The sequence below is a fragment of the Stomoxys calcitrans genome, chromosome 5 (genome assembly GCF_963082655.1).
Source record: "Stomoxys calcitrans chromosome 5, idStoCalc2.1, whole genome shotgun sequence".
Lineage (NCBI taxonomy): Eukaryota > Metazoa > Arthropoda > Insecta > Diptera > Muscidae > Stomoxys > Stomoxys calcitrans.
The window spans coordinates 145,987,461-146,012,623 of NC_081556.1; the positions used below are offsets into that span (position 1 = coordinate 145,987,461).

Consider the following 25,163-nt stretch of genomic DNA (forward strand, 5'->3'; position numbering starts at 1 on the left):
CGTGGAGGGTATATATAAGATTCGGCCCGACTGAACTTACCACACTCTTACTTGTTTTTAATATAACAAGTGGAACCACCATAGGTCTGCATTTATTGGTAAGTTCCCTTTAATTGTACCACAACCTTTAAACAAACCCTAGATGTATAGGGAAAAAAGAAAATCGCCAATAGTGTTATAGTCTTAGATTTGTTGAGCTTTAATTAATGGCCAGTTTCCAATCCATTTTATTTTATACCCTAGCTTTGTTGTATTCTGCCAATTGTTTTCTCCTTTTTCTTCTTCATCTAATGTTGTTTTTATTTAAATTACCCTCTTGGCAATTGCTGCAGCAATTTAAATTTCACTACAGCTACTATTGCTGCTGCTGTTATTGCCCTCCTGTTATCATTCACTGGTTTTTATAGGAATATTTTATTTCTTTTCAATGACCATCGAAAGTTGGGGAATTTTGCATAACACCCATCTTCACAGCTACTCCATTCTATACTCTGAGCCAAGCCATGATGGCAGCCAGCATCTTCCTCCACTATCGTCATCATCGTCTTGTCATCCTACTTGCATGGTATTGCAGAGACACCATAATGGCTGAAGTCTTCTGCTTTGTTCATCATCCATCCATCCATTCGTGCGTCCAGGCCCAGGCGTTTATCTCGGTTTTTTTTATTCGTTCGCCCCCCTTTGGGGTCTGGTCTGGTTGGTCGTAACTTTAATTGAATAAATTTAGTTTATATTGTATGGGAAATGAATTTATATCTACTACCTCTGCTACTTTTGGCACGTTGGCTACTAAATTTCTTTAGAATTTAGATGGGACACAATGCTGGTCATAGTGTAAAGAACCACTTCGATTATTTTGGGCGGAATATTCATGTGGTAGTAATTGGGATATCGTATTTTGGTGATAAAAGCTATTTGTTATTCTTTTTTGGAATTTAGGGGGATTTAAATTTGTTTATCGTTGCTATAAGTAGAGAATTCTGAACACTTAAGTTGGGCCGGTGAAGAGTTGACACATAAGGCAGCGCCCAGAAGAAAGTTCTTTTACATATTACCAAAATTTTAAAATAAAGGCCTTATAATGTTTCCTTGGGCAACAATGTTGTTTGAAATGACCGTTCTCTTCAGCCTCTTGAACTACTTAGTTCACTAGTTCTTTCAGTTAGTTCACTAGATCTTTAAACTAGGTTCACTTATGCATTCTAAGATAAAAAAAAAGTTTCTCTCAAAAACCCATGACCAAACTGAAACTTTAGTAGACGACATAAGAGTGAGAGCAGAGACAACGGAGCTCATGTTGAGGCTTTTGATGAAAACCCCATTTTTCACAGGATACGATGGCACTCACTGGGACACCGGAATCTTAGAATAATAATGTTGATCGAAGGTTTATACTTACGGAATTTATGATGAAGGAATCATTGAGGAGCTTCAAACCATTTAAGTCACCCGGAACTGATGAAATATTTCCGGCGTTACTATAGAAGGAGGCAGAAGACTACCTGGCGCCCCAACTGGCCAATATTTTCACAGCGTGCATGAGACTTGCATATACTCCGAAAGCCAGGCAGGTGTCAAGGGTGGTCCGGCAAGGCAAGTTATGCGACACCAAAGGCCTACAGACCCATAAGCCTTACGTCCTTTCTACTCAAAACCATGGAACCTATTGTGGATACCATGATAAAGAGTAGGAGATCCAACGAAATGCTCAAAGACAAACAGTATGCCTATGTCAAGGGGAGATCGGTGGAGACTGCCCTGCTCGAGGTTGTGCATAAAATAGAAAAATCCTTCGATGCCAGAACGTACTCACTAGAGGTATGCATTGACATCCAGGGGGCGATTAACAATGTGGGGACCGAGAAACTGATCCAATCCTTAGACCAATACCGGGTGGATCCGGTCCTTAGAGACTAGATAAACCATATGCTAAGCAACGGGTGGAAAAATTGTGTGTCCCATCACATAAATATAAGGGAGAAAGTGGTACAAGGCACGGCACAGGTGGGCATTTTATCGCTACTCCTATGGGTGACCACCAGGAGGGATATGAGCCCGTCTGCTACGCAAACGATGTTATAATACTTCTAAGGGTTAAGGATCCTAACTAGCTATGCGGAAGGGCTGAAAGGGACATATGACTGGGCTAGACCCAGAGGTCTCAATGTTAACCCAGAGAAGACTGATATATACATGTTCACGAGGAAGACAAAGCTTGGCCAATATAACGCACCACGTTTCCGGGACGGGACGTAGGCTCGCAATGGGGCCTGAATCCGAGGATAGTCCACTGGCTTCACAGAAGCGTGTTTTGACCATTACTTACATACGCCTCAGTAGTTTGGAGGACTGCTATGGAGAACAAGTGCAACATGGCATGGCATAGGCGGAGCTATGAGGACCACGCCCTCTAGGGCACTGGAGACTATTCTCGATATCCTAACCATTGACATGCAGATTAAGTGTGAGGCAGCCACTGCGGCTATTAGACTTAAGGCGATGGGTGAATGGATTGAGGATGGAAACAGCTCACACCATCGATGTATAATCGAGATGACGATAGGAAACCTTGAAGGAAGGGAAGAGGTTTCCGATCGCATACCTAAGATGAATCTTGAGATCGGGTGCAAGGAACTGCTGCCAGCGGCACAGCCTTTTATTGACGGAACCCTAGTATTGCCATCTGGAAGATCATGTTACAAGGATAGATTAAAGCTAGAGGACAGAGTGAGCCTGGGGTCTACATTGAAAACCCAGGGACTGAGATCTGTTTTAGACTGCCTGACCATAATACGGTCCTGTTGGCGGTGAAGTGGTGTGGTGTTAACGCACGGACGTCGAGTGTGAACATCTTTGCGGACAGTAAAATTGACATGAGGGCAATAACAACCAGGACGACAAGATAACGAACAGTCTTGCAGTGTAAGAAGGAGACTAACGCCTTCTCTGAGCATGGCGAAATCCGCATCGTTTGGGTGCCGGGCCATAATGGAATAGGGGGGAATGAAAGGGCAATGAGTACAGTCCGATAAGGGGCCTCCTTTTTTTATGCCGAGTCCGAACGGAGTACCGCATAGCGACACCACTTTGTTGAGAACATTTAACATGGCATGATATCTCACAAATGTAGCCAGCATTAGGAAGGGAATAACTATCGTAGAAAATTTTTCTGTGATTCACGCCGGGATTTGAACCCAGGCGCTCAGCGTCATATGCGGACATGCTGACCTCTATGCCACGTTCAACCTAGCATCCATTAAATACGATATGAAATATCTCAGCAAAAATGTTTCATAAAATTGGAAGCACAAACAATTCTGTCTGAATAATAATCTTAACGCAATGGATTATTCGGATGCAAAAAATTTTAGTGCTGAAACGAGCGCATTTTCGGTGCTCTAGCGTAAGCAGATGCTCCCTCATCCACATACATAGTTGCACTCCTGTATGGAAGGATTGTTTTTTGTATTTGGCATGATCTTTAACAAACGACAGAACATTTAAGGATTTTAAACGAACATACGAGTGTTAATGATTTTCTATTCTCTATATTGCGCTTCTCTATGTGCCGAATTGCATACAAAGTGGAAGCACATTCAAGTGGGACATTGCCTTATAATTTCACCAGTGAAAAAAGTGCACCACTAGCACTGTGTGGCTTGAACTTCTTTAACAAAGCACCCAAAAATTCAGCAAGTTTTTTGCTGGGATCATTCGATACGAAAGCACAATCGAGCACATATGTGGCACCTAGGTCCCAGGACTTATTTACCCACATTGGCTATATAGAGCTCAAATAATTGTTAAAGCTGAGTGAAAGAAGGCGCAACGAAGCAGGCCCGTTGCAGCTACCCAGATTTCCTGGAAAGCGTAAACACAACGGAAGAAGTGACGGACATCTAACTATCATGGTCACTAGTACTACGGCACAAGTAAATATCCCATGTTGATCAAAGTAAAATTCTTCTCAAGTACCAGCCAACCAACTACTTTGCCTTAATATGCCACCCCTACTCCTCCAACTCAATGCCAAAGCGTTTTAATTGAATATGACAATCTTGGATTTTGTTTGAACGGTTGTCTATGTTAATCTTCTTTGCTCATTACCTTTTTTTCTTCTTTCGAGCTTTGCTTGACTATCGACTCTTAAATATGCCATTCACTCTGCTCTTTTTTTTTTCTTCATTCATTTCACTTAATTGAATCAAAATAAGCGCAAGACTAAGAACAAAAAAAAAAAAGCCAACCAGCCAACCAACTGACGAAAGAAATCAAATTCTTCTGCAGCACAATGTCTTGTTTGGCAGCTTACTTCGCCGTTTTCATGTGATTATTAGCTTTTTCCGTTTGAACTAATTTCAGCAAATTTCTATGGCGTGCAGCGGTTTTGTGCCTCATTTTTCCAGTCGGCAGACTTTTTGGGGGTTGTGAGTTAGTCGATACACTGTGGTCATCCTTGATACAAAAAGTAAAGTAACAAAAACAAGTAAAGACGTACTAAGGTCGGCCGGGTTGAATCTTTAGTACCCACCACCATAAATTCCGCTAGAATTTGCCTTATTTACTCAGTTCGTATTTGAATTATTTTACAACAATCAAATCGGGAATTAGTTGCGGGAATGGGTATTAAGGGGACCAATATCAGTATATAGACCGATTCGAATCATACTTGGCATGGACGCTGCAAGTTTTAGCAGAAGTCTTTGTGTAAAATTTCAGCCAAAGTAGGTGAAAATTGAGTCCTCTACACCCAGAGAAAAGTTACTACCAAACGTGCTCATTTCATTACCATACGGTATTGATAGTAAAGCAACATGGTACAAAAACAAGTACCGGATGGTATGAATGATTAGAGTACCGTTTGGTACAAGCCTTATTATCGAACAGTGTACTGGTTTTAATACCAATCTGTTATTGCTTTTAGCGTCAGACCATTATTGATTCACCCTCAGAAAAGTTGGTACCAAACGTGCTCATTTCATTACCATACGGAATTGATAGTATAGCAACACCGTATGGTACAAAAAAAAGTACCGGATGGTATGGATGAACCATAAAATGATTAGAGTACCGTTTGGTACAAGCCTTATTATCGAACAGTGTACTGGTTTTAATACCAATCTGTTATTGGTTTTAGCACCAGATCATTATGGGTTCACCCTCAGAAAAGTTGATACCAAACGTGCTCATTTCAGTACCATACGGTATTAATAGTAAAGCAACAACGTGTAGTACAAAGACAATACCGGATGGTATCGATGAACCATGAAATGATTAGTACCATTTGGTACTAGCCTTATTATCGAACTGGTATTGGTTTTTATACCAATCTGTTATTGGTTTTAGCACCAGACTATTATTGGTTCACCCTCAGAAAAGTTGATACCAAACGTGCTCATTTCAGTACCATACGGTATTGATAGTAAAGCAACACCGTATAGCACAAAAACAATGCCGGATGGTATCGATGAACCAGGAAATGATTAGTACCATTTGGTACTAGCCTTATTATCGAACTGGTATTGGTTTTAATGCCAATCAGTTATTGGTTTTAGCACCAGACCATTATTAGTTCATCCTCAGAAAATTTGATACCAAACGTTCTCATTTCTGTACCACACGGTATTGATAGTAAAACAACACTGTATGGTACAAAAACAAAACCGGATGGCATGGATGAACTATAAAATGATTAGTACCGTTTGGTACTAGCCTTATTAGCGAACTGGTATTGGTTTTAATGCCAATCTGTTATTGGTTTTAGCACCAGATCAGTATTGGTTCACCCTCAGAAAAGTTGATACCAAACGTGCTCATTTTATTACCATACGGTATTGATAGTAAAGCAACACCGTATGGTATAAAAACAATACCGGATGGTATGGATGAACAATAAAATGATTAGTACCGTTTTTTACTAGCCTTATTACCGAACTGGTGTTGGTTTTAATACCAATCTTGGTTTTAACACCAGACAATTATTGGTTCACTCTCAGAAAAGTTGATACCAAAAGGTCTCATTTCAGTACCATACGGTATTGATAGTAAAGCAACACCGTATAGTACAAAAACAAGTACCGGATGGTATGGATGAAACATGAAAGGATTAGTACCGTTTGGTACCAGCCTTATTACCGAACTGGTAGTAGTTTAAATACCAATCTGTTATTGGTTTTAGCACCAGACCGTTATTGTTTTAGTACCCTAAAAACCCATTGAAAATAATTGTAATCTTATTTTATATAAATTATTTATATTAATAATGACAGAAGGCAATGTTACACCGTGACCCATCTCAATTCTTTGTATTCAGCAATTAATTCCAAATACATCGATTCCCAGAAGTGGTTTTCATATGAGTACACCAACACAGCAACGTTTTCCACACATGGAGCTATCATGTTTTTGAGTGCTCAACAGTACTTCAATTTTTAATAGACTCCTTTGCCTGGTATTCAATTGATACCAAATGGTATTAAAAATCTTTGCCAATAACGCGAACATAATAATAGCAAGCGGTATTGGCATAATACCGTTACTTTTCCATCAGTGTAGGAACTCAAGAGGTCATATTCCGGGATCGGTTTATATGGGGGCTATATCAGTATATAGACCGATTCGGATCAAACTTGGCATGGATGTTGGAAGCCAAGCAGGAAATCTCAGAGCCAAATTTCCGCCAAATCGAATGAACATTGAGGCTTTTAGTGGCCTATTAAGTCAAATCCGGGAATCGGTTTACATGGGGATATACCAGTTTATCGACCGATTCGGATCATACTTGGCAATTATGTTGGAAGTTAGAACTTAAATTCTTGTGCCAAATTTCAGACAAATCGGAGGAAAACTGAGGCTTCTAGGGGCTCAAGAAGTAAAATCCGAGGATCTATTTATATGGGGCTATACGAGTTTATAGACCGGTGAGAATCATAGTCAGCACTGATTTTGGAAGTCAGAACCCAAGTCCTTGTGCCAAATTTCAGCCAAGTCGGATGAAAACTGAGGCTTCTAGAGGCTCATGAAGTAAAACCCGGGGATCTATTTGTATGGTGCTATATCAGTTTATAGACCGATTAGAATCGTAGTCAGCTCTGATGGTGGAAATCAGAACGGAAGTCCTTGTGTTAAATTTCAGCCAAATCGGATGAAAACCGAGGCTTCTAGGGGCTCAAGAAGTCAAATCCGGGTATCGTTTTGTATGGGATGTATATCTGTTTATAGACCGATTCGAATCATACTCGGCAATGATATAGTAAGTCGGAACCCAAGTTCTCGTGCCAAATTTCAGCCAAATCAGATGAAAATTGGGGTTTCTAAGGACTCAAGAAGTCAAATCCGGGTATCGGTTTGTATGAGGTCTATATCTGTTTAAAGACCGATTCGGATCACACTCGACCCTGATATTGTAAGTCAGAACCCAAGTACTCGTGCCAAATTTCACGCAAAATCGAATGAAATTTGAGGTATCTAGGAGCTCAAGAAATCAAAACTGGGGATCGGTTTATTTTGGGGATATATCCATATCTGAACCGATATTGCCTATTTGAAATCCCCAACGACCTACATCTATAAGAACGAGGGGGTTGTCTGAACCGGCCGAACCAGTCACCGGTCTTGCCTACGTGCCTTTTTTCGAGGTACTGAACAAACTGGAAGACATGGCCAGGGCGGCGTCGGTGGCAAGATGGGTCTTGACAGATGATTGCCGGACTGCTACGGCGCTCTGGCCTCTCATCGACCGGAGTAGAACAAGGGAGTAACTGGCGTTCGATAAGAGGTCTATGAGTACCTTAAGAGGGGTCATTGAGCCATAGGCGGCATGGCGGCGCGCATGGGAATACCACACAATGACTTCTGCAGCAGTTGCCTTGTTGAAGATGATGAGGAGACTATCGAGCACTTGCTCACTTGCTATGTTCATGTCCGGGTCTGCAGGAAAGCAGGCTCTCCTTTCTGGGGAGGAGGTTCTTTCTGCGAACTGTGTGATCCTGCGAAGGTACCTCTGTGTGATCCTGCGAAGCTACCTCTGGGACTGCGATATCCCTGGTGGCAGAAGTTACATAGACTTCTATACGGATGGCTCCAAACTAAACGACCAGGGGGGCTTTGGGGTGTACTCTAAAGATCTAGAACTGGTCATATCGAAATGGTAACCCGACCACTGCAGGGTGTATCAAGCGGAGATCATTGCAATTAAGGAAGTGATGGAATGGCTAAGATATAATATCATGACGACGATTGACATAAACATCTTCTCAAACAGCCAGGCATCCATTAAATCACTGGAAAACGTATTTCTGAACAGAAAAACCGTCCTCGACTTTCGCAGATCTCTCAACCAGATGGCTGATCAGCTCAAAATTCATCTGGGTGCTGGGCCACAGAGATTTTCCAGGGAATTGTAAAGCGGAGGAGCTTGCGAAACTAGGAACTACCCTACACATTTCAGGGATACTGGAAATATGTGGGTATGCCTCAGGCGACCTTCTGGCTAAGTTTTCAGGACCAGGCCCCAAGGACAACGAATGATAGATGGTCACAAAGAGGGGGCTGTGAGCATTCCTAAACTATGTGGCCTAATCTAGACTTGAAGAGGTCTACCACTTTGCTCTCATTGGCTAGAACAGACGTCTTAGTCATTGAGTCCGCCATGACAGGTCACTGTCTAATCGGAAAACATGCTGACAGACTGAAGGTTGCCAGCAATGACTTTTGCAGAAGCTGTGAGGACATCGAAGAAGAAGGGACTATAGAACAGCTTCTGTATGTGTGTCCCGCACTAGCAGTCAGATGGAGTTTAACTTTAGGATCTTATTTCTTTGAGAACCTGAAAGATTTTCATTTCAGATCCTAAATTGAGAACATTTTCGACCTTGCTATAAAGATTTGAGCCAAAAATGAGAAACTTAATTTTGAAAATGCCCAATTTCCCAAATTTTTTAAGGAAACAATTCCTTCGTTGAAAGATGTTTTACTTGATATTAAGAAATTTTTATCTTTAACGGTAGTTTAATATATCTTTTACTTAAATTTGTTAAATGTGAACATTTGCAAGTTATTGGGCTTTTTAAAGCGATCTGGATGGTTGAACGGTAGGAACTATAGAAGGCATCTTCCTTATTCTTTTTCTTCTGTGGTATCACAATGGAGAAAAACGTCTGAGTCTGAGGTGGAGGTGAAGGGTATATAAGATTCGAGCCGGCCTATCTTAACGCACTTTTACTTGTTGAAACTTCAATTCCACTGTTCCCCTAAATGAGCCAATGAGTCAATGGTGGATTTTTTTTTTTATTGTGATGACCCTCTCTCTACTTGGTTTATTATTTGCCGTAATTAAATCAACTTTAAATTTGTGCTGGATTTTTTTTTTTTTTGCTCCTCCAAATGAAAACAAATCTCGTAATGTATTTCTCGTTTTGCTTTTTTTCCTCTTTTTTAGATTCAATGAAATTAATTAAGTAAATTCAGAAACGAATTGACTGCTTGACTGATTTACCTACCATTTGCTCTTGTTCCTCACCCCATCCATTCGCCACTTTCAATTTAATCTCAATTTGCCCAGGGCAATGGTGATGGTAGTAAATGCTTGCCGAGATGGTTGATTTCCTATGAAAAACATTTTTTTATAGTAAATATTTTTTAAATAAAGTCATAAATGCTTTATTGACTTGTCATTGAGTGGAGGCAGCAAGTGTAGAGAGAGTTCAAAAATCCAAAGGAGACCTAAAGAATATCACAATGCTGCCACCAAGACCAGGGGTATGGTTGTAATTAGAGTTGTGCTGTTTCCTTTGTCAAATGTCATTGGAATCTCAGCTGTGTAAATGTTGGCTAATTAAAACCATGGCATCATTAGCAATGGCATTCGACCCCACCAATCTCGCAGTAAATGAATGCAACCAAGAGCTTCGTTTGATTTTGCTATTAATGTTGGTTAGGCTGGCAGACTGGCAGCTGTTGATGCAGTTTCTCATAATGTGGGGAGGGATATGGAGCCCGGCCTTAGTTACATTTGTGGCAATTTGTGCATTTGTCGTCGGAAAGGTTGTGGCCTGGGTAGGGTATTACCACTCTGATTTGTGTATTTTTATTGTAACTGTTTTCAATGCCCTAACGTTTTGTGTGTGAGGCCCAATCACAATGGGATGTAATTATTTTTGGAGCTTGGTAGGGGGTACTGGTGGTGGTGTTGATTTCCTGGCTTGTTATTTGTCTAGGGTGTGGGTGGTAGGTGGGTGTTAGATATGCTGCTGTTGAACTTTTTTTGGTCGAAGGTCTCTTTGTCTATTTAGTTTTTCATGTCATTACTAATTACAAATAACTGGTTTTAGGAAGGCCAGATTACAAGAAAATAGGGAACTTTGAAATTGTAAACACACAATTTAGTTAAATTTGGTGTTTTTATTGAAAATAATTTTATATTGTCTATTAAATAAAAAATTTCCAAAAATAAACAAGAAAGTACTTGGAGTGTTCTTATCAAAAAATCTATAGGTTAACCTATCGATTAAAATATAATATATTGAGGTTCTAACTTTAAATGTCTAAAAATTTGCAACAAAACGAGAAAGTACTTGGAGTGTTTGAAAAAAATGATTCTACTTTCTCGTTTATTTGAGATTGAGCCACAAGGCTCAATCTGTCCAAAGTAATATTAATAAAGCTTTTCATCGTGTTAAAGACTGAATATTTCCAAAAGTATGAGATAAAGTACATGGAGTGTTCGAGAGCAGCATCCTTCTTAATATAAATTCCCTTGAACAATTTATCATTGATAATATAAAAAGTGTTTTATATCGTTAATTGAACATATCGTTCGCACTTTGATATGCTAAGCATTTGGAAAAATTTAACAAGAAAGTACTTGCAGTGTTTGAGAGAATTTTATCTCTTATATAGCTTTTTATATCGGAAAATATAAAAATAAATATTTAATGTCATTGAAAAGATCGAATATTTGCCAAACAAATAAGGAAGTGCTTGGAGTGTTCGGGAACAAAATTATTTTTAGTCCGTGTATATTAGAGTGTCCCTAAAAACAAAAATTATTATTATTATAATTTTTTTTTTTTTTTTTTTTTTTGAAACGCATCCTCTCAATTTTTTTTACTTTTGATTCCAATAAGCAAAATACGAAATATTATGGCGATCGGTTTGTCCGTGCTGCTTCTATGCCCAAAGTTGGATGTAGCCCTGTCCAAGGAATCCAGTTGAGTATTTTAGGTCCTAGCATGAAATTTGTAAACTAATCTGTAAACTACATTTATATGGAATTTATTATAAAACCACAAACTGTACCCTCCATCACTGCTGTGGCTGTGAAAAAATGTGGTGTTCGACTCCTGCTTCCTGCTTATTCGGCTTAGCCATCTGTCCGCATATCCTTTCTGTGCTATGAGTCCATCTGTAGTTTTTTTTTGTAAGGTGTAGATCGCATTTGTTATCCAATCAATATGAAATTTTGAATATATCACTCTTTTAGCCCAAAGACAAACGCTATTAATTTTGCTAAAAATCGGTTCAGATTTAGATATAGCTGCCATATATATATAATTCTCCCGATATGCACTTATAAGAGCCTAGTTACTACAATTTTCCAGAGATTTGCATTAAATTTGGTATGGAAGGTTGTATTACTCAAATGAAAGCCCCTGCTAAATTTTATCAAAATCGGTTCAGATTCGGATATAGTTCCCATTATAGTTTTCAACCAACAGAATCAGCCCACTAATTCAACTCCGGCTACTTTCTTTATATGGAAGCTATGTCTGAATCTGAATCGATTTTGACGAAATTTGGCAGAGGCTTGCAGATGAGTAATAAAACACCTCGTACCGAATTTCGTGCGAACCGGCTTAAAATTTGGACGACTACCGCCATTTAAGTGAAAATCGGCCGATACCTACTGCTCGTGTTATCTTAACCAATCGTCATGACTCATTAGGACCATAAGGATAAAAAATTTCCCTTATAGTATGGCACAGTCTAGTGTATAATTTTAACGAAATAACATCAAGTATTTGCGAGAAAAAATAAAAGTACTTGAGAGGTTCGAGAAAGTGCTTGGAGTGTTCGAAAGTATTTTTTTTTTGCATATACACTTTCGTACATATCTTTCGGTAGACTGAACATTTGCGTAAAAAAAGAGAAAGTACTTGGAGTGCTTGAGAAGTTTTGCTCCTTAAATATATGACCAATATAGCCAAATAGAACAAATTAGTGGAATATTTTATCGTTCCAACATCGTGAGATTACTAAATACAAAATTTGCCATGACATTCCATTAAGGAAGAGGAGATACTTCTCTCATATCAATGAGTGTAATCCGATTAAAGTTAAAGCTCAATGAAAAGCGACCTCCTTATTGTGCTGAGTCCAAACAGCGTGTCGTATGGCGACACCGCTAAATAGAGAAGTTTAAACATGGCATGTCTTTCGGTAGACTGAACATTTGCATTAAAGAAAAGAGAAAGTACTTGGAGTGCTCGAGAAGTTTTGCTCCTTAAATCTATGGCCAATACAGCCAAATAGAACAAATTAGTGTAATATTTTATCGTTCCAACTTCGCGAGACTACTAAATACAAAATTTGCCATGAACAGTCCGTTAAGGAACAGGACATACTTCTCTCATATCAATAAGTGTAGTCCGATTATACTGAGTCCAAACGTCGTGCCGCATTGCGACACCACTTCATAAAGAAGTTTAAACATGGCACGATACCTCAAAAATATAGCCTAATGCTTGTAAGGGGATAACGAACGCTGAAAAATTTTCCAATGTTCACGTCGAGATTTCAACATATATATGCGGACAGGCTAACCTCTGCGCCACGGTAGCTTCCAAGGCTTCTTGAGGCTTAATCTTTGTAATATCAAACGAGAAAGTACTTGGAGTGTTCGATAGATGTTTTTTCTTCTATAGTTCAATCTATCAGGAATAATATACCTAACGGCAAAACGTTAGGAATACTGAACATATTCGAAAATGAACACAAACCAGAAGGCCACCGTAGCGCCGAGGTTAGCATGTCCGCTTATGACGCTGAACGCCTGGGTTCGAATCCTGGCGAGACCATCAGAAAAAATTTTCAGCAGTGGTTTTCCCCTCCTAATTCTGGCAACATTTGTGAGGTACTATGTCATGTACATCTCTCTAAAGAGGTGTCGCACTCCAGCACGCCGTTCGGTTTCGGCTATAAAAAGGAGGTTTTTTTCATTGAGCTCAAACTTGAATCGGACTGCACTCATTGATATGTGAGAAGTTTGCCACTGTTCCTTAGTGGAATGTTCATGGGGAAAATTTGCAAAATTTGGATTTACACAAACTAGAAAGTCCTTTTATAATAAAATTTGCAAAAACAAACAGGAAAGTACATAAAGTGTTTGAGAGAACTATTTTTTGTTCTATGGGTCAAAATAATATCTTATGTTTTTTTTAAAAAGATTTAAATTTTTGCAAAAAATAAAGGAGAAAGTACTTGGAGTGTTCGAGAAATAAGTTCGTCTTTGCAAAAAAGAAAGAAGAAAGTACTTGGAGTGTTCAAGAAATAAGTTCTTCTTTGCAAAAAAGAAAGAAGAAAGTACTTGGAGTGTTCGAGAAAAAATTCTTCCTCTTAAATCTATTGCCAATGAGACGAGATGGAAGAATATGTGCGTAGTTTTATATCTTGTCAATTGTATAAGGCTTAAACTCAAATAAACAAAAATAAACGAGAGAGTACTTTGAGTGTTCAAGAGAGGTTTTTTTTCTTCTATAATTCAAGCTATCAAAAATAATACAATTAATTACGTATTCTGGGGAACATCGAAAATTTATCAAAACAAAAGAGAAAGTGCTGGGAGTGTTAGAGAAGTTAATCTCTCTTCTTAACCCTAAGGTCCAATTTTTTTTTTTACCAGTTCTTCTCCTTTTCAGTTTTGTATTCCTTTTTTCATGCCCTCCGGTCACCTTAATATCATTAGTTTACTTTGGCATTAGCTGGCAAGATTTGTTGGCATTTCACATTTTCATTTGTTCTTCTCGTCGAGTTTCTCTTCATCCACCCAATGCTAATGCAACAATAAAAGCCCCAGCCAAAGCAAACAAAAGAAGGCTAAAAGAATACATGGAGGCTATTTCCGAAATATGCTTTAAATTAACTCAAATAACTGAAAGGAAATAAGAACAAGGTTGTGTTTTACTCGTGGAAAAAGGACTAAAGAAACAAAAACAACAACCTTACCTCCCCATAACATGCATTGTGTCATGCAGCTGTTTAGATTATGACCTCATCGTTGCTGTGCCTACATCATCATCAACAACAAAGTCATCATACTCATCACCATCCAAACCCCCCAACCAGGATGCTGTTTGGGCAGGATGGCTCGCTCGCTTGCTTGTTGGCACATTGTAAATATTTATGTACATCCGCCCTGTGCAGCATTTAATTCCATTCATGATGTTTAACATTTAAAGTCAATTTCAAATAAAGGATAACAGTATGTTAAGCAGCATCTCTCTCTCTCTCTCTCTCTCTGTATTGTAGGCAGCTGGAGCAGCAAGCATGACATGTATCCCCTTTGGTACAAAGGATATCTACTTGATGGCTGGCATGGATGGATGAATGAATGCGACCACTAGACTATGTGATGATGAATCTTGCCCTCTTTTTGTTCTATGCCACACATAATGTGTGCTAATAATTTGCATCTAAAATTAAAAAAAAATCCTTTGATTTGTTGAATCACTCATTGCCTCTTTCCTTCAATGTCCTGCGGCTGTCATTAAACATTTGCTGGAGTGTAAAGAAAACAAGGCTTTAAAGCACATAAAAGGAATATTTTTGCATATGATAGGGCAAAAAAAAGGATATTTTTTCTACAATGTATTTTGAAAACAAAATTAATTTATTAAAGAAATTTTGTCAAAATTTAATTTCTATGGGAAATTTGGTTAAAATTTTATTTCTATGGGGAAATTTTGTCAAAATTCCATTTCTGCCAGAAATTTTCAAAATTTCTTTTTTATAAGAAATTTCAAAATTTCTTTTTTATAAGAAATTTTGAAAATTTCATTTCTATCCGAAATTTTGTTAAAATTTTATTTCAATGGAAAATTTTGTCAAAATCCCTATTCTAAGAAAAATGTTGTCAAAATTTGTATTCTATAAGAAAATTTGTCAAAATTTCTACCTGACACCTGTCAACCTGACGCTTAGCCCTGAAAAAAAAAGTCAGCATAGTGCTCTACTCTCAAATACCATATTTTTAAACCCCATATTGCCAGTTTATGGGATGAGACGTCTCCAAACACTTAGGCGTTAGATGCTATAAGTATAGGGGTTTGGGGGGTATAGGTACTGGGGTAGGATGGGCCCATAGACACTTTTCCCGAATATTGATATCAGATTCTACTCTCATAGACCTTTCATTTGAGCCCCATATTATTACGGTCGTAAATTTGTCCTCTTTGAAGGGTGTTTTGTCCCCTAAATACTTCGTCCCATATTTGGATAACAGACTCGTATTCAACCCTCAGACACCTTTTATTTGAGCCCCATATTGCCATGGTCAGTAAATAGGTGCTATTTGAGGGGTGTTTTGAGGATGGGATAGAACCCCAAAAACTTGGACCCAAAAGTGGATATCATTTTCGTGCTCTGCTCCCAAATAGCTTTCATTTGAGATCCATATTGCCATGGTCTGGGGTATTTTGGGGGTTGGGGTGGTCCCCCAAACATTTGACCCCATATTTGAATATCCTATTCGTTTTCCACTCTCAAATACCTTTCATTTGAGTCCCATATTGTCGTGATTGGTTTATAAATATATTTGGTGGGTTTTGGGGGTGGGTTGAAATCTGAACATATTTCGATATAGCTGCTATGGGGCATAAGGTATGCATTTTTCACCGGATTTTTACTAAAGGTGGTTTACGTATATACTCGAGGTGGTGGGAATCCAAAGTTTGCCCCAGCCGAACTTAACACCATTTTACTTGTTATATAAGACTTTTTCAAAATTCCTATTCTATAGGAAATTTTGTCAAAATTCCTATTCTATAGGAAATTTTGTCAAAATTCCTATTCTATAGGAAATTTTGTCAAAATTCCTATTCTATAGGAAATTTTGTCAAAATTCCTATTCTATAGGAAATTTTGTCAAAATTCCTATTCTATAGGAAATTTTGTCAAAATTCCTATTCTATAGGAAATTTTGTCAAAATTCCTATTCTATAGCAAATTTTGTCAAAAATCCTATTAAATAGGAAATTTTGTCAAAATTCCTATTCTATAGGAAATTTTGTCAAAACTCCTATTCTATAGGAAATTTTGTCAAAATTCCTATTCTATAGGAAATTTTGTCAAAATTCCTATTCTATAGGAAATTTTGTCAAAATTCCTATTATATAGGAAATTTTGTCAAAATTCCTATTCTATAGGAAATTTTGTCAAAATTCCTCTCCTATAGGAAATTTTGTCCAAATTCCTATTCTATAGGAAATTTTGTCAAAATTCCTATTCTATAGGAAATTTTGTCAAAATTCCTATTCTATAGGAAATTTTGTCAAAATTCCTATTCTATAGGAAATTTTGTCAAAATTCCTATTCTATAGGAAATTTTGTCAAAATTCCTATTCTATAGGAAATTTTGTCAAAATTCCTATTCTATAGGAAATTTTGTCAAAATTCCTATTCTATAGGAAATTTTGTCAAAATTCCTATTCTATAGGAAATTTTGTCAAAATTCCTATTCTATAGGAAATTTTGTCAAAATTCCTATTCTATAGTAAATTTTGTCAAAATTCCTATTCTATAGGAAATTTTGTCAAAATTCCTATTCTATAGGAAATTTTGTCAAAATTCCTATTCTATAAGAAATTTTGTCAAAATTCCTATTCTATAGGAAATCTTGTCAAAATTCCTATTCTAAGGAAATTTTGTCAAAATTCCTATTCTATAGGAAATTTTGTCAAAATTCCTATTCTAAGGAAATTTTGTCAAAATTCCTATTCTATAGGAAATTTTGTCAAAATTCCTATTCTATAGGAAATTTTGTCAAAATTCCTATTCTATAGAAAATTTCTATTTCTAATTCCTATTCTATAGGAAATTTTGTCAAAATTCCTATTCTATAGGAAATTTTGTCAAAATTCCTATTCTATAGGAAATTTTGTCAAAATTCCTATTCTATAGGAAATTTTGTCAAAATTTCCTATAGAATAGGAATTTTTGGAATATTCTATAAGAAATTTTGTCAAAATTCCTATTCTATAGGAAATCTTGTCAAAATTCCTATTCTAAGGAAATTTTGTCAAAATTCCTATTCTATAGGAAATTTTGTCAAAATTCCTATTCTAAGGAAATTTTGTCAAAATTCCTATTCTATAGGAAATTTTGTCAAAATTCCTATTCTATAGGAAATTTTGTCAAAATTCCTATTCTATAGGAAATTTTGTCAAAATTCCTATTCTATAGAAAATTTCTATTTCTAATTCCTATTCTATAGGAAATTTTGTCAAAATTCCTATTCTATAGGAAATTTTGTCAAAATTCCTATTCTATAGGAAATTTTGTAAAAATTCCTATTCTATAGGAAATTTTGTAAAAATTCCTATTCTATAGGAAATTTTGTCAAAATTCCTATTCTATAGGAAATTTTGTCAAAATTCCTATTCTATAGGAAATTTTTGTCAAAATTCCTATTCTATAAGAAATTTTGTCAAAATTCCTATTCTATAGGAAATCTTGTCAAAATTCCTATTCTAAGGAAATTTTGTCAAAATTCCTATTCTATAGGAAATTTTGTCAAAATTCCTATTCTAAGGAAATTTTGTCAAAATTCCTATTCTATAGGAAATTTTGTCAAAATTCCTATTCTATAGGAAATTTTGTCAAAATTCCTATTCTATAGGAGATTTTGTCAAAATTCCTATTCTATAGCAAATTTTGTCAAAAATCCTATTAAATAGGAAATTTTGTCAAAATTCCTATTCTATAGGAAATTTTGTCAAAATTCCTATTCTATAGGAAATTTTGTCAAAATTCCTATTCTATAGGAAATTTTGTCAAAATTCCTATTCTATAGGAAATTTTGTCAAAATTCCTATTCTATAGGAAATTTTGTCAAAATTCCTATTCTATAGGAAATTTTGTCAAAATTCCTATTCTATAGGAAATTTTGTCAAAATTCCTATTCTATAGGAAATTTTGTCAAAATTCCTATTCTATAGGAAATTTTGTCAAAATTCCTATTCTATAGGAAATTTTGTCAAAATTCCTATTCTATAGGAAATTTTGTCAAAATTCCTATTCTATAGGAAATTTTGTCAAAATTCCTATTCTATAGGAAATTTTGTCAAAATTCCTATTCTATAAGAAATTTTGTCAAAATTCCTATTCTATAGGAAATCTTGTCAAAATTCCTATTCTATAGGAAATTTTGTCAAAATTCCTATTCTATAGGAAATTTTGTCAAAATTCCTATTCTATAGGAAATTATGTCAAAATTCCTATTCTATAGGAAATTTTGTCAAAATTCCTATTCTATAGGAAATTTTGTCAAAATTCCTATTCTATAGGAAATTTTGTCAAAATTCCTATTCTATAGGAAATTTTGTCAAAATTCCTATTCTATAGGAAATTTTGTCAAAATTCCTATTCTATAGCAAATTTTGTCAAAAATCCTATTAAATAGGAAATTTTGTCAAAATTCCTATTCTATAGGAAATTTTGTCAAAATTCCTATTCTATAGGAAATTTTGTCAAAATTCCTATTCTATAGGAAATTTTGTCAAAATTCCTATTCTATAGGAAATTTTGTCAAAATTCCTATTCTATAGGAAATTTGTAAAAATTCCTATTCTATAGGAAATTTGTAAAAATTCCTATTCTATAGGAAATTTTGTCAAAATTCCTATTCTATAGGAAATTTTGTCAAAATTCCTATTCTATAGGAAATTTTTGTCAAAATTCCTATTCTATAAGAAATTTTGTCAAAATTCCTATTCTATAGGAAATCTTGTCAAAATTCCTATTCTAAGGAAATTTTGTCAAAATTCCTATTCTATAGGAAATTTTGTCAAAATCTATTCTAAGGAAATTTTGTCAAAATTCCTATTCTATAGGAAATTTTGTCAAAATTCCTATTCTATAGGAAATTTTGTCAAAATTCCTATTCTATAGGAGATTTTGTCAAAATTCCTATTCTATAGCAAATTTTGTCAAAAATCCTATTAAATAGGAAATTTTGTCAAAATTCCTATTCTATAGGAAATTTTGTCAAAATTCCTATTCTATAGGAAATTTTGTCAAAATTCCTATTCTATAGGAAATTTTGTCAAAATTCCTATTCTATAGGAAATTTTGTCAAAATTCCTATTCTATAGGAAATTTTGTCAAAATTCCTATTCTATAGGAAATTTTGTCAAAATTCCTATTCTATAGGAAATTTTGTCAAAATTCCTATTCTATAGGAAATTTTGTCAAAATTCCTATTCTATAGGAAATTTTGTCAAAATTCCTATTCTATAGGAAATTTTGTCAAAATTCCTATTCTATAGGAAATTTTGTCAAAATTCCTATTCTATAGGAAATTTTGTCAAAATTCCTATTCTATAAGAAATTTTGTCAAAATTCCTATTCTATAGGAAATCTTGTCAAAATTCCTATTCTATAGGAAATTTTGTCAAAATTCCTATTCTATAGGAAATTTTGTCAAAATTCCTATTCTATAGGAAATTATGTCAAAATTCCTATTCTATAGGAAATTTTGTCAAAATTCCTATTCTATAGGAAATTTTGTCAAAATTCCTATTCTATAGGAAATTTTGTCAAAATTCCTATTCTATAGGAAATTTTGTCAAAATTCCTATTCTATAGGAAATTTTGTCAAAATTCCTATTCTATAGCAAATTTTGTCAAAAATCCTATTAAATAGGAAATTTTGTCAAAATTCCTATTCTATAGGAAATTTTGTCAAAATTCCTATTCTATAGGAAATTTTGTCAAAATTCCTATTCTATAGGAAATTTTGTCAAAATTCCTATTCTATAGGAAATTTTGTCAAAATTCCTATTCTATAGGAAATTTTGTCAAAATTCCTATTCTATAGGAAGTGTGGAAAAAATTCCTATTCTATTGGAAATTTTGTCAAAATTCCTATTCTATAGGAAATTTTGTCAAAATTCCTATGCTATAGGAAATTTTGTCAAAATTCCTATTCTATAGGAAAATTTGTCAAAAATCCTATTCTATAGGAAATTTTGTCAAAATTCCTATTCTATAGGAAATTTTGTCAAAATTCCTATTCTATAGGAAATTTTGTCAAAATTCCTATTCTATAGGAAATTTTGTCAAAATTCCTATTCTATAGGAAATTTTGTCAAAATTCCTATTCTATAGGAAATTTTGTCAAAATTCCTATTCTATAGGAAATTTTGTCAAAATTCCTGCCAATTTTCTTTGAAATATAAAATTCTGTCAATAGTGCTATTTGATCGAAATTTCTTCATATAGCTGAATATGGTTTATCTTCATTCATTTTTTTTTTTTGCTTTGATTTCTCTGCTTCAATTTACTTGCCTTGTTTACTCCCTTATCGAATTTTCCCATCTCTTTTCCGAATTTATTTCCATTGCCTTTATTGTCTTTAAAACAATATCAAAATCTAATCAGCGAATACATATCGATTGACTTGTCAAAAATATCATATTCAAAATTGAATTTTCTTCGTATTTTACCCTTATATTAAATATGTATAGCGCTCGTGCTTGTAGCGCATAAATGCAGCCAGCACCATCATCATCATTGACCTTTATAAAATTATCTACTCAAATTTCACATCGTGTTGGGAATATTCAATAACATCCCCCTTTGGCAGATGGAATGAGATGAGCATTAATAAAGCGATTGGCTGAGATGCGGCAATACATCATTCATTTCCCTGGGCGAAACATAAGAAGGATTTCATGCGGGCGACGCCGCTTTGTTATTTGAAGATAAATAAAAATAAGAAAATTAACTTTATATTAAAGTGCTCATTTGTTGGAGATCTCTAAATTATACTGCAGTTACTTTCCTAATTTAAATTTTTCACCAAACATTAGAGAAGGAACACAAAAAGCCTAATGTGGAAGTCATTAGTCTCTATGCCTGCCCTTCAATTACGTTTATTTCAAGTTGAGTCATTCCGGATACTCTGGCCCCAGCATTTGTTGCCACAGCGCTATCACAAGCAAAACTTCTAAATTCATCCCGCTAGATTTAGCCCTTTAAGGGAAATAACATTTAAAACTTTTTTTTTTTAAATTTGGCCTCAACTATGTGTGCCTGTTGAATGGTCGTTATACCCCAAGCGCCTAAAAGTATACTTTATTATTTGAAAAAAGTACCATAGGCACGTTTAACTTCTCCGTTCAACTTGAAATTGTGGGGTATTGTATGCAACTTCTTTTATCTCTTGTTAGTTTTTCAGTTTACTCCTAAAGTTACTCGTTTATCTTGCATCTTTCCGGAGAGGCATTAGTTTCGTTGTGAGTTTGTGACACTGGACAGACATGTTTACGTCTGCTGCTAATGAGGTGTAAAATTGTTTTTGCAAATTGTCGGGTTTTACATGTATTCTGGTTAGCAAGCTCTACACTTGGAGTAAGAAAATGGCGAAAATAAAAATTGGCAAAATATTTCATAGCAAATCATGACTAAATTGACAAAATTTCCGATAAAAATGAAATTTTGACAAAATTTCTTAAAGCAGGAAATTTTGGAAAAATTTCTTATAGAAATGAAATTTTGACAAAATTTCTTATGGGAATAATTTTCTTTTAAATTACATTTTTTTTTTAATATTTGTTTCGAAAAGAGTTTTGTTGAAAATTCAAAATTGGTCAAGCAAAACATGACCAAGTTGACAAAATTTCCTATAAAAATTAAATTTGGAAATTTTGTCAAAAATTTCCTTTCGAAATAAAATTTTGGCAAAATTTCCTGTAGGAATAATTTTTTTTATTAAGTTTTGTTTCAAAAATTCTTTTGTTAAAAATTCTTTTAAAAATTCTAATTTGACCGAATTTTCTCTCTCTGTGTGGTTGTAAATGATGGCCAGAAGTTTTGGTCCTTCCTTAATATCCCTCTAGGATTACGACAAAACTTCCCCACCATAATTGCTTGGGAAAAACAATTGCAAACAGTTTCATTAAATGCCAAGCACACAAACCATACCCAAACGTTTCTCCGTAAGCAATTCATTAACGTCGCCGTAATGAGTGATGATGCTTGAAGGGGAGGGTAAAGGTGTGGTGTGTCATGCCATGTCGCCTACATTGGGTGTTAGCAATTTTTCCACACTTTACTTTTGTCTCAATTTAATTATATGACATTTTAAACATGCATACGTAGGCATGTGTATGTATACGAATAATTTCCTTTATATAATTATGCACTCCCTTAAGGACGAGGAAATCCTTTTTTTTAACATAAATGGCTAGTACAAAGTGTGTTTTTTTGGGTATTTACGGCGCGAAGATTAGGTGCCTTTTATGGACTCCTGACTTAAACTGGTGAATATTTTTGCCCATTGTAACATTTTAAGTTTCTACTAATGTAAGCCGATTTATAAACAATTATCTCACCCATTTATTATCATCCATAAACATTTCATTAACTTATTCACTCACTCATATGTTACAACATCATAATGTCACTGCTTTAACATGTAATCCATGTCATTTTTACTATAAAAATGTTCGCAGCTCTATTTCTTCTCTTTGTTTGTCTGCTGATTAGGTCAATTTGCCTTAATGGCATATGAATTCATCAGCTTTGATATCCTCCTTAGCTAAGCTGAAAGGAAAATTATTATGACCCCTTCGTATTTCTAGCAACTCCTAATTTTACGATACCATAAAAACACCATCCACCATAAAACTCTTTATACAGTCATAAAGTATAAAATTTTATGAATATATCTCTATAATGCCCCCCACACTGCAATCTAGGCTATCCTTTAGTTGCGATGACGAGATTCCCGTTGGGTTAGAAGCGCGATTTTCTTCATTTGAAATTCATTTTCATTTTGTCTTGTCCTAGAGTTTATTGTTCTTTGTTTACACTATTAAAAAAGCATAAATTCTAGAAATAGAAAAGTAGTAGGCTCACCATTTCCTGACAAAAAAAGGAAATTTTTAAATTTTTCTACAAAATTTCTAAAAATTAACATAAATGTTGACAAAATTTCCTATAGAAGAAAATGTTGTCAAAATTTCCTATAGAGAAAAAATTTTGACAAAATTTCCTATAGAAGAAAAATTTGAGAAAATTTCCTACAGATAGGAATTTTGACAAAATTTCCTATAGAAAAAAACTTTGACAAAATTTCCTATTAAATAGGAATTTTGATAAAGTTCCCTATAAAATAGGTATTTTAACAAAATTTCCCATATAATTATCATAGGAATATAATAGGAATTTTGACAAAATTTCCTTTGAAATAGGAATTTTGACAAAATTTCCTTTGAAATAGGAATTTTGACACAATTTCCTATAAAATAGGATTTTTGATAAAAATTTCTACAGAATAGCAATTTTGACAAAATTTCCTATAGAAAAAATTTTTGACAAAATTCCTATAAAATAGGAATTTTGACAAAATTCCTATAAAATAGGAATTTTGACAAAATTTCCTATAAAATAGGAATTTTGACAAAATTTCCTACAGAATAGGAATTTTGACAAAATTTCCTATAGAATAGGAATTTTGACAAAATTTCCTATAGAATAGGAATTTTGACAAAATTTCCTATAGAATAGAAATTTTGACAAAATTTCCTATAGAATAGGAATTTTGACAAAATTTCCTATAAAATAGGAATTTTGACAAAATTTCCTATAAAATAGGAATTTCGACAAAATTTCCTATAAAATAGGAATTTTGACAAAATTTCCTATAAAATAGGAATTTTGACAAAATTTCCTATAGAATAGGTATTTTTAAAAAATTTCCTATAGATTAGGAATTTTGACAAAATTTCCTATAAAATAGGAATTTTGACAAAATTTCCTATAAAATAGGAATTTTGACAAAATTTCCTATAAAATAGGAATTTTGACAAAATTTCCTATAAAATAGGAATTTTGACAAAATTTCCTATAAAATAGGAATTTTGACAAAATTTCCTATAAAATAGGAATTTTGACAAAATTTCCTATAGAATAGGAAATTTGACAAAATTTTCTATGAATAGGAATTTTGACAAAAATTCCTATAAAATAGAAATTTTGAAAAAATTTCCTATAAAATAGGAATTTTGACAAAATTTCCTATAGAATAGGAATTTTGACAAAATTTCCTATAAAATAGGAATTTTGACAAAATTTCTTATAAAATAGGAATTTTGACAAAATTTCCTATAAAATAGAAATTTTGACAAAATTTCCTATAAAAGAAAATTTTTACAAAATTTCCTATAGAAGAATATTTTGACAAAATTTTCTTTTTTTCTATAGAAGAAAATTTTTACAAAATTTCTATAGAAAATTTTCTATAGAGGAAAATTTTTACAAAATTTTCTATAGAAGAAAATTTTTAAAAAATTTTCTATAGAAGAAAATTTTTACAAAATTTTCTATAACAGAAAATTTTGACCAAATTTTCTATAGAAGAAAATTTTAACAAAATTTTCTATAACAGAAAATTTTTACAAAATTTTCTATGGAAGAAAATGTTTACAAATTTTTCTATAGAAGAAAATTTTTACAAAATTTTCTATAGAAGAAAATTTTTATAAATTCCCTTTAAAAATGGGATTGTGCCAAAATTTACACAAATTTGTTAATAGTAAAAATTTTCAAAAAAAAAATTTTCTTGGCTACAGTGTTGCATACAAATCTATTGAATGTTCATTAGAAATGTAGTCCATAGGCAAATGTCTTTTGCACCAAATCTGTCAAGAGCATAGGCTACGACAACGAAATGATAAATTTAGTCTCCCATTAAATTCCCATTCATTCTCTATTGGGGTTTAATTAAAACAAACAGATTGCTGCTGCCACATTCTCCTTTGTAAGCCAAACATTTCTCAAGATATGGCCCATAAACGTCAAATAGATTAATTGAAATCAAATAGAGTTTAAAAGGAGGACAAAGAAAAGCTTAAGACACACCATAGACCCAAAATGACGCTAGT

General features: G+C 34.2%; 1 protein-coding gene across 5 annotated transcripts in view; it reads left to right on the forward strand.

The window, feature by feature from the left end:
• LOC106082650 (neogenin) overlaps positions 1–25,163 on the forward strand; it is a 328,722-nt gene that overhangs the window by 281,812 nt on the left and 21,747 nt on the right. The window lies entirely within an intron of this gene.